The sequence below is a fragment of the Phaenicophaeus curvirostris genome, chromosome 5 (genome assembly GCF_032191515.1).
Source record: "Phaenicophaeus curvirostris isolate KB17595 chromosome 5, BPBGC_Pcur_1.0, whole genome shotgun sequence".
Classification (NCBI taxonomy): Eukaryota; Metazoa; Chordata; class Aves; order Cuculiformes; family Cuculidae; genus Phaenicophaeus; species Phaenicophaeus curvirostris.
The window spans coordinates 47,066,312-47,075,700 of NC_091396.1; positions in this window are offsets into that span (position 1 = coordinate 47,066,312).

The following is a 9,389-nucleotide window of genomic DNA, read 5'->3' on the forward strand; positions in this document are numbered from 1 at the left end:
ACTTCCCCCACCACCACAACCCCCCCTCACGCCTCTCTCTGTTCCTGCCTTCCTCCTCTCGCCCTCTCTCTTGCTATCTGCCTATGGTGCAAAGTGCTTTCCCCTCTGAAGTCCTAGCTTGCTTCCCTGAAGCCTTTTATACATTCCCTAGCTAATTGCTGCAATAGAGAAATGAAACCCTAATCTTAGTAAAGATCTTGACGTCAATGTAAAAGAGGGCTTTACTTTGGCCAGGACTGCAGTGAATAGAAAAATGAAATTCTCAAAAGTTTTTTGTTTTGTTTTGTTTTGTTTTTAAGAGAGAGGAGGAAAAAAGAGACACAGACAGCAAGGGTGGAACTTTTCTTTGCTTTGAAAAGGAAAAAGAAAAAAAAAACAATATGCTTCTGACTGCTTTTAAGAAATGCTTTCAAATTTTGGAAGAAGTATTTTCATATGACATGGAAGGTGATACAGCCATGCGGGCTTCTGTTGTTGATGATTTTATCTTATGGCTGGTTTTTCCCTTTGCCTTCCTGTCTTTTCCAGGAAGGTGTGTGAGTTGATGTATCCCAAGAAAGGGCACATTTCTGTACATTTCCCTCCCACCTCCATGAAGCAAAACATATATAGTAATTAAATATCTTTTGTTGACTTCTTGGTATTTAAGGAAACATAAGCAAACACACAGCACTGACTTCATATACTGATGTGTAAGAGAGGAAGATAAGAAAGAGGAAAAAAAAAAGTTTTTGAAGGATTTAAGGCTTTTAAGCTAAAGTTCCCTGCTTAAAAATAATATGCTGAGACTTAAATGCTGTTAATCAGCTGAGCTTCAAGGACTGTAATAACTATTTACATCCACTGGTCTAATAAGTATAACTAACTTCTGGTTAAAAGCTTGTTAAAAAAAAAAAAAAGAAAAACACAAAGAAAAAAGTTTCCTCTGGCAGAGCCATGTGTGCTTTAACAACCACAAGCATACCCTGCAGCCCTATGCTGAAGGTTTGCTTGTTCATTTGCACTTCTCTTTGTTTCACCTTTTAACTGCAATATTTAATACTCTTTCCACAAGTTATTTCTTTGCTGGTACAGTAGACATACTTGGGAGGCTTGGGAGTTTGTTTGGTCTTGGTTTTTTTAGCATAGTTCTGACTTCCGTAGGTAAATTTTTCGTGTATTTCATGTTGCAGACATCCATAATTTTGGTTTTGAGTGGAAGTCTTCCCTATGTGTTTATGTAGATTCTCTTCCCCAGATTCATCGCATTCCCAGAGATGCGAGCATGATAGCCAACCTTTGTCAACTCACATCCTTGATGAGTAGTTCAATCTTACTTTATTAATATATATTAGTCTTCATCAGCCATTACTATCCTTTCATGCTAGCAACTGCAGAATGTAAAAAGCATCGATCTTCCCTACTCCAGGCTCTTTCTTTTTCAGATATTGTAATATCCCTTGGGCTGTCATTACACTAGGGTGCATACCTCTAGAAAGGCCACTCCATGCTATGTTTTGGACTTGACCATAGAAAAGTTTGTTTAGGTAGCACAGTATCAGGCATTTGCAAAAGATATTGCTCAGACAGGATATCTTCCAGCAAATGTTTACTCAAAGAAATAACTTTAAAAGGTTATACACATTAAACCAGTGACCTTCTGCATTACCAGCATAAACAAAAAAAAAGAAAGGAACTGAGTTTCTTTATCAAACTATAACAATTCTTGAGTCAAAACATTAGTGATGCCAGTGTTCTGTTGCCACAGAAAGGACTGAAACTTTACAGAGCGAGCTTTATTACTAAAACCTGCAAAAACATGTTATAAGCAGGCATTTATATATCCCTACACATGGATGAGTCAGTGTGCTTATGTCATGTTAGCACAACACAGGAACAAGGGTCCCCAGAGCTGCTAAACTAGCTTACTGTCTGACCTCAGGCAAGAATATGTAATCAGTTGATTACAAGCACTTTTTAAGCCTAGATTACTCTTCTGTAGATGCACCACTACCTGATACCTGATTCTATCTGGGATGGTCCCTTTTCTTTATTTTGGGAAGGTTTGTTAAAAGGCAGGCCTGGGGATTGTTGATGATGATGCCAGATGAATCATCAGCCATTGTTTCTGAGAACAGTTTGCAAACATCTCTGAGGACAGTCCAGCTCAGGCTCTTCCTGTTCCCCAGAGGTAAAGTCAGGCAAGAACCTAGGCTTGGAACACCGTGTATTCTGGGTTCCTGTGAAACAACTGCCCCTACCCAGAACTAGCTTCATGGGTGAAAAGGTTGTTTGTAAGACAGCTGCAGACCAGACGGCTACAGAGCTTTGAAGTGCATTGGAAGCTGAGCAGGAAGCCCATGAAGCACTGGTGTGAGATGGTTGTTTCATATTCACTATGTCATTTCCTTGCCTATAAGGCAGACTGCAAGTGTCAAGCTAAACAGAACTACCTCAGACTGTGTTGTCTGAGAGCTTCAATCAAGAGATGCTAACTATCTAATCCAACCATAAAGACAAAAATCTTTTGACCACTTAAAAATGTAAAAAGATTGATTGTGCCATTGCTGTCTGACCCTGCAGGCCCCAAGCACTGCTTCTCCACTTGACAGTCACAGTACAGCAGCCCTCAACAGAAAAGGAAGGCATAATCCGTGCTTCTTGTTGATACCACTTCTCTCTTTCTTGACTGAAACAATTCATCCCTGTGTTAATTTTTCTCAGACATCCAAAACAGAAGGGAAACTACTACTTGCATTTTTTTGTGAAAGATGGCTATCTGCAACATAATCTCAGTGTGGTAGCCAAGAGCCTCTTGTTATTCCCTGCAGACCTTCATGAAGCAAGGAAGAAATGCTAGTTCTTTCAAATCTTGAGGCATTAAGAGAGCCTTTACCCTCTTGAAGGAAAACTGGATAAATTTTCCTTTGAGGAAGAATTAGGCAGAGTTGGAGATTTGCATGAAAGAACTGAGATAAAGTTCAGCTAAAGCTCATTTCAGTTACCTGCTCTGCCGTACCTTCCTATATAATTTGGGCACAGTCCTACAATGTACCTCAGTTCTCCATCAGCAAAAGAAAATAAAAGTCCTCCCGTAATCTAAGAAGCAGTCAGGTTCAGTAATGGGAAATTAAACATATCATCCATAATTTGTCAAGGTGGAATGAGCAAAGCCAACAACATTAAAGCATTCACTGTTACTAACCTTGTATGTGGCTAAAGTCAACAGTATCGGTATAGATGTTCGTATTCTGCAATGTTTATAGAAATCGGTGCCACCAAAACCGTATCCATGCATAGCTTCATGTTTCTACCCAGTCTCAACCACAGTAGCATGAAGATTAGGACACAGGCAGCTAGTAAGTTTGTTTACTGCAACTCTCTTGATAACTTTGCATAAGCACAGGAAATTTGATGTTGAATTATTACGGCTCAGGCCACTTTCTCTGGTCTTATTTTATATTGGATCCATACTGGCTTTCTGCATATGAGACAGTGTATTGCACAGCCTTCACTTTGTTGTGTAAGTCTTTACTCATTTATGGCTGAACTACTAGTGTAAGCGTCCCCAGTACTCTATCCTACTGTATCTAGGTGGGATAGATCCTAAATGGAAGACCCTAGAGCCCAAAACAAGCAGACTGACTGGTATTTTCATTACTCAGATTTATTTTCTCAGACTAAGCAAGACCATTTTGAATGCAATTACTCTTTGTAACTCAGCTGGGAAAGGCACACAGTGACAGGCAGCCCCGGGAGTTTTATGGGAGAAATTATCCCAAAGGATTCAGCACAACCTGTGTGCCTGCCTTCCTGCTTCTCACTGCTTTCATTGCCAAAAATAAAGAATGAAGCTTTTTGTTTGAGAGCTAGTTAGTGTGTCCATGAGCTTATCCCTGGAGAATTGCGCAGCTGCAGAGTGATATGGCTAAAGATGGGGAGGAGAAAGTTTGCCTCCCTGGTCCTGGGCAAAATCTGTTTAATACATCCAAACAAGATTTTGTACCTCTCATAAAACTGCATTTTTTCTCTTTGCCAAAAGAGAAAAATCTCCCCCCTCACTCAGCAACAATTCTCTCACTTAAAATGCTATGGAGCATCGACTGAATGTCTTTTTTCCACTTCTTTATTAGGATCAGCAGAATATTTTCTTAAAGAAATAATATCTTTAATTTTTTTTAGGAAGGTCTCAGTGATAACTGAATGGATTACCTACAACACAGATTCACCAGGCCTTGCCTTCCTCCATCTGGCCACAGCACCACATCTGAATGGAGCAACGTTCATCCCGCTGGCACCCAGCCCCATTCTGCCTGCTTAAAGCCGCCTCTGTTCTCTACAGGAGTCTGCTTACCAGCTTTTCAAAGGTGAGCACACTAAATACATCCTTACTGCCTAATTTTTTTACCTGTTGTATCAGCCTTGGTTTTGTTTCGCTTCGGTTATTCTACCACTGTGATTGTGCTGCTTAATTGAGAGTTGAATATTCTTTGAAACGCAGCTGAGAGAGGTGCTGATTCAATAGCTGGAAAACCCAGTTCCTCAAGTTTATCTGCACTGGGACTGAGTACAGGTAGTGAGAATGCAAACTGCCCACAGGAGCAGCTCTCCTTGGCAATTTGGAGGGGAGCCCCTGGAGCAGGGCAAAGAAGTTGGCCTCACTGCCTGCTCAGTCCACAAGGCAGCACTACAATTAGAGGTTGTTTCATCCAATAGATGCCACACTGAAACAGTATTCAAATTAACTAATGTCCCATATAACTGGGACAATTCTAGATAGGAAAAGAACAGAATAACCTAAAAGATGACAAGTTACACCTAGATTCTGAGTAGAACTGAGACTGTCTTGTAGTCACCCACAGCGGTAAAGAAAGATTAAAATGCTTAAGGAGAACTGGAACTGCTGATGTCTCTGCAAACCCTTCTCTGTAGACCTCAAAGCTGTCATCTGGCATCTTTTAAGAGCCTGCAATCATTGTATGGCAGCAAAGTGAAATAATTGACACATGGATGTGAGTGTGTAGTTGTGACAAGTTTGAGGCTGGAAGAATTTCCCACTTCCCTTGGCTAACAGTCCCCAAACTTCTACGCGAAACAAAATGATCTCCCTGTTTTGGAAAGCTATAGTGAAAAACCTGATGCTAAAACACACCTGGCCGAGCCAGACTTCGTTTTGGAACAAATCATAACACCCTACCCACCCTAAAAGATAAGGTAGTTTCTCTTAATAAAAACAGGAAAGCTGAGCTATGAATAATGACGGTTGGAAGACTTAGTAGAAAAATCAGTCAGCCCAAATATTCTGAATATTGCACAGGAAGAGGAAAAAGGACCTTAAACATATTGAACATGGGAAGAGAACAAATTCATCTGCTTTTAGATTCCTATTAGATTCTTTTAGACCTATCTAAACCATGAGAGAGATGTGAGTGGAGATAAAATTTAGTAACATCCCTGTAGAGCTAAGTAAATTGGCTTAAAGCTCTAGAAAAGCCCTCAAGCCCCAGCTTTCCCAGCTAAGAAGGGACCATTTCATTTTTCCTGGCAAACCACTGATCTTTCTCTTCACTGTATCCCTCTAGAAAGCTTGTAATACAGCATGTTTTAGTGGAATTAAATGAGGTACTTGTCTTTGTCATTCTTCTTGCCTGTTTGTACATTAATTTCAGTTGCTAATGATATCTATACATGACCCAAGCATTCAGTCTCCTTTCTTCATATTCTGATGCATTTTAAAGTTCCATCTTCTGTGTATAATTTTCTGTGCAGGAATGAAGGCAGAAATGCTGAAATACAATAATAAAGGTTCTTATCATTGTATTTCTTGCTAAGTCAGAAATCGAAATTGCCAAGAATCCTGTTTCCTTGGACTTGAATCCTATTCTGCAACTCTTTCTTCCCAAACCAAGACAATGAGATAGTTCAGATCTTATGTGGATTGAAAACTGAGGTTTCCTGTCTATCAAAAGATATCTAGGTAGGAAAAAAAGGTAGTCACAGTATCTCCTTGTAGAAGGGCTAATATAAAAATTGGTGTGTTTTGGAAGGAAATTGAATATTTGGGATAATCTGAAGCACTGGAACACAAAATATGAAACATCTTACAGTGACTGTTACGCAGCAGTTTGCCTTGCTGAGTGGAGAGTTTCTTCTCAAGAGAAAAGAGTGTGCCCTAAGTATTAACCAAAGTCTAGAAAGTGCCAGGTGTTGAAGCGGAAGCCATTAGAAATATTTTATCATCTTGCATTTGATATTAAAGTGATACTGTACTTCCCATCTTTTTCTTTCAGCTTAATGTACCAGTTGCATTTTGTTAATGGAACAAAAGAAAGGCATGTTAAAAACATAGAAACAAGCTGTCTTGTTCTCAGATTGACCTGGTCTATACCGTAAGTGTAAGCAATAAACTTTTCTTATACTTCTTAATGTGATTGTCAATCTGAATTCAATATCAACAGCCTGTCTTCTAGGTTCTTTAATGTATAAATCAGATTCTTTAATCCTGTTACACATTTAATATCCTACAAATGCCATCTTTATGTCCTTACATACCACCCTGTTCAGTCTAGCCCCTTTCTGCTTTGCCCAGCAATAATGTGGTGGAGCAACCATCCCAGCTGACAGCTATGAGCAGTTTCACCAGGGCTTCATTCTCGGTGGTAGCTCATCTAAATACCAATCACACACAATCGCAGAGCAGATAGTTTGAGTTTGGGTTTTTTTCCAGTAGGATTTAAATTTCCAACATAGCATTACTTCTTCTGGTTTTGTGAGATACTCTACTATCATCATTTTTATGCCATTTATAAATCATGACTAAGGACAGGGAACTTCTTATATTAAAGACTGAAAGCCAAGGCTTCTTTTTCATTTTAATATTTTTAATATTCATAACAGAAACTACAGATCTTTGGATGAGACCTCATTATAATGGGCCAAAACTCCTTGTAATCAACTTAGTTTTATACATCTGCTTTCAGGCCATTTAATTGCTGGCATTTTTTTAACTCCTTCAGTTTGTCCCAGATTCTTTGTTAAAACCTGTTAAATGTATACAGGACAGTTCCACAATATTGCTCAATGTCTGTCTTAGCCTCAGATCTGCTTATGCTTTTTTAACTATAATCCCCTCATTTTGAAAAATTACCCATTTTTTTTAGTATTTTTTTAGCTACACTAGAAAAAAGTTGATTCTACCATCATAAACAATCTTAATGATACTGCAGGAAATGTTCACTGAGCTTCCTACAGTGGAATATTAAATATGAACAAATTTCTGTTTTTTTCCCTTAACAAGGGTATTTTCCAGACCTCCAACAATACATGAAACAGAGAAGTATCTCTGAAGTCAGTAACCTCTGAAAAAAAATCCCACTCTTTTCAGTAATATTTCATTTTTACATGGAAAACAGCACTCCTTACATTTCTGAGGTGTATTTCCACAGGTAAGAGGGATGCTAGACAGGATACTAACTCAATAATGTGAGCAGTAGAAAGTACTCAAGAACTATGTACTGTGGGAAATAAGACTACTTTCTGTCTTGTGCTCTGCTGACACTGACTTCAGGCTAATTCATAGCACATCTTTATTGATTCCAGTGAAACAAGCTTTTCCATTCGCACTTTGGAGTGGTTTTTTAATTCATTTTAATCCTATTACCCCCTTTCTTTTATTTAGAAATTATTTAGGCCTAGGAAGCCTTGTAAAATTATGTTCTTTCAGTCTTTGGTTTCTAGGCGGTCAGAATTGTGTGACATTTGTACAATCCCATGGCTTCTCCCATCCATCTCCTACCACCATTCCCCATGTTAGGGTTGTGATTCTTATAAATGTCTTTATTGTCTGTGCTTTACAGCAGTAAATACGATGTTTAGGTTAAATAGTCAACTATACTAAACCCTGCCTTGAAGGGCTTCCATTTAAATAGAAAGTATTGTAGGAAAGAAACAGAGAAAGGAGTGGAGTCCCAGAGAAATTAAAGAATTTGCACACGGTCACAAGCTAGGGTCCTGCAATTCTTTTATTTCAATAAATCCCTCTATGCCATTTATCAAGGCAAAGAATCACTTCAGCCAGAAGTAAACAGAAGAAAGCAGGTTTGATTCTCAGTTCTTTGTTTACTTGATGCTGCCACAAACAATGATGGTCAATGACAGAGGGAAAAGATCTTGACGATTTAATGTTAGAGTACCCCAGAAAACCAAGTTTATGAAACAGGGCAATTGAAGAAATATAACTGGGGGACGGGGAGGCGGGGGACAGGGTAGGGGGGGAATTGCAAAACTTTGTCTTAACAACAAATTTAGCACAGGACAGAGTTTAGGGTTTTTTTGGTTTATCCCTTCATCACATTATTTAGTTCTGAGAACATTTTGCTCTTTATAGTTGTCTAAACATCTAGTGTGGGATCTGTTATACCACCTTGCGAACCTAAAGAGGAGAAATATTTCCAAGCAGCTAGCTTCCTCTTGGGAAAGGTAAAGTCATTATGGATGATAAAAGCTGCCTGTTCCATGGTTCAGCATGAGAGACCATTTCAATAACTGCAGTGAGCATGTATCCAAGAACATTAATCTTCCTTTTCTCCTAACAATATTTGAACAGGCATTATGAATGAAACGTAGTGATTCAGAATGATAAATGTAGTTCCTTTTTCATCAGAAAACTCCTGGTGGTGGTGGGAACAAGTATTTTAGACAGAACGGTAGAGTCAAAAAAGCCTGCCACCTCCCCAGTTAGCAAGCAACTCAACTTTTAAATAAGCCACTGAAAACCTCTGCTGTTGTATCTGTTTTTACCTGAGGAGTTAGATCACACACAGGTTTTTATGAAATTTAAGTGAGCTTTCTAAAGTCCTTTTTGCATCTTCAGAGGAAAGATGTTGTATAAATATCATATTACTAATAGCAGTGATAAGAATAGTACAGCAGAGACACAAATTAACGTTATACACCTGTGAGGTTTATAGGAATAACTTGGGCTGTTTCCTGTGAGTTAGCTAGGCAGTAACTTATTATTCCTTTATATTCAAAGTACCAAGAACCTTATCAAGATTTTATGTGATTATCTTTATGAGTTCTCATTACAAGTGAATAGAGGGCCTTTATCTTCACTGTGTACAGGTAAGATTAACACTATTAATTTAAGAAATTAAAAACATAGACTATATCCGATCCGTTGCTATATAGTACTTTTAAAACTCCTACAGCTAAAGTATTCTTCTGGTCCTTCCATTACAAACAAACGAACACAATTAAGAACTAGGAATGTATTTTTGTATCCTACATAATGCTATGCAGTATTTAGCTTAAAGGTATACACAATATTATCTGATCCCACTTCTATTAATTCAAAATATTTGTTTATACTATAATTGGGTTTTTACATCAAAACATCAAGTGAGTATGTG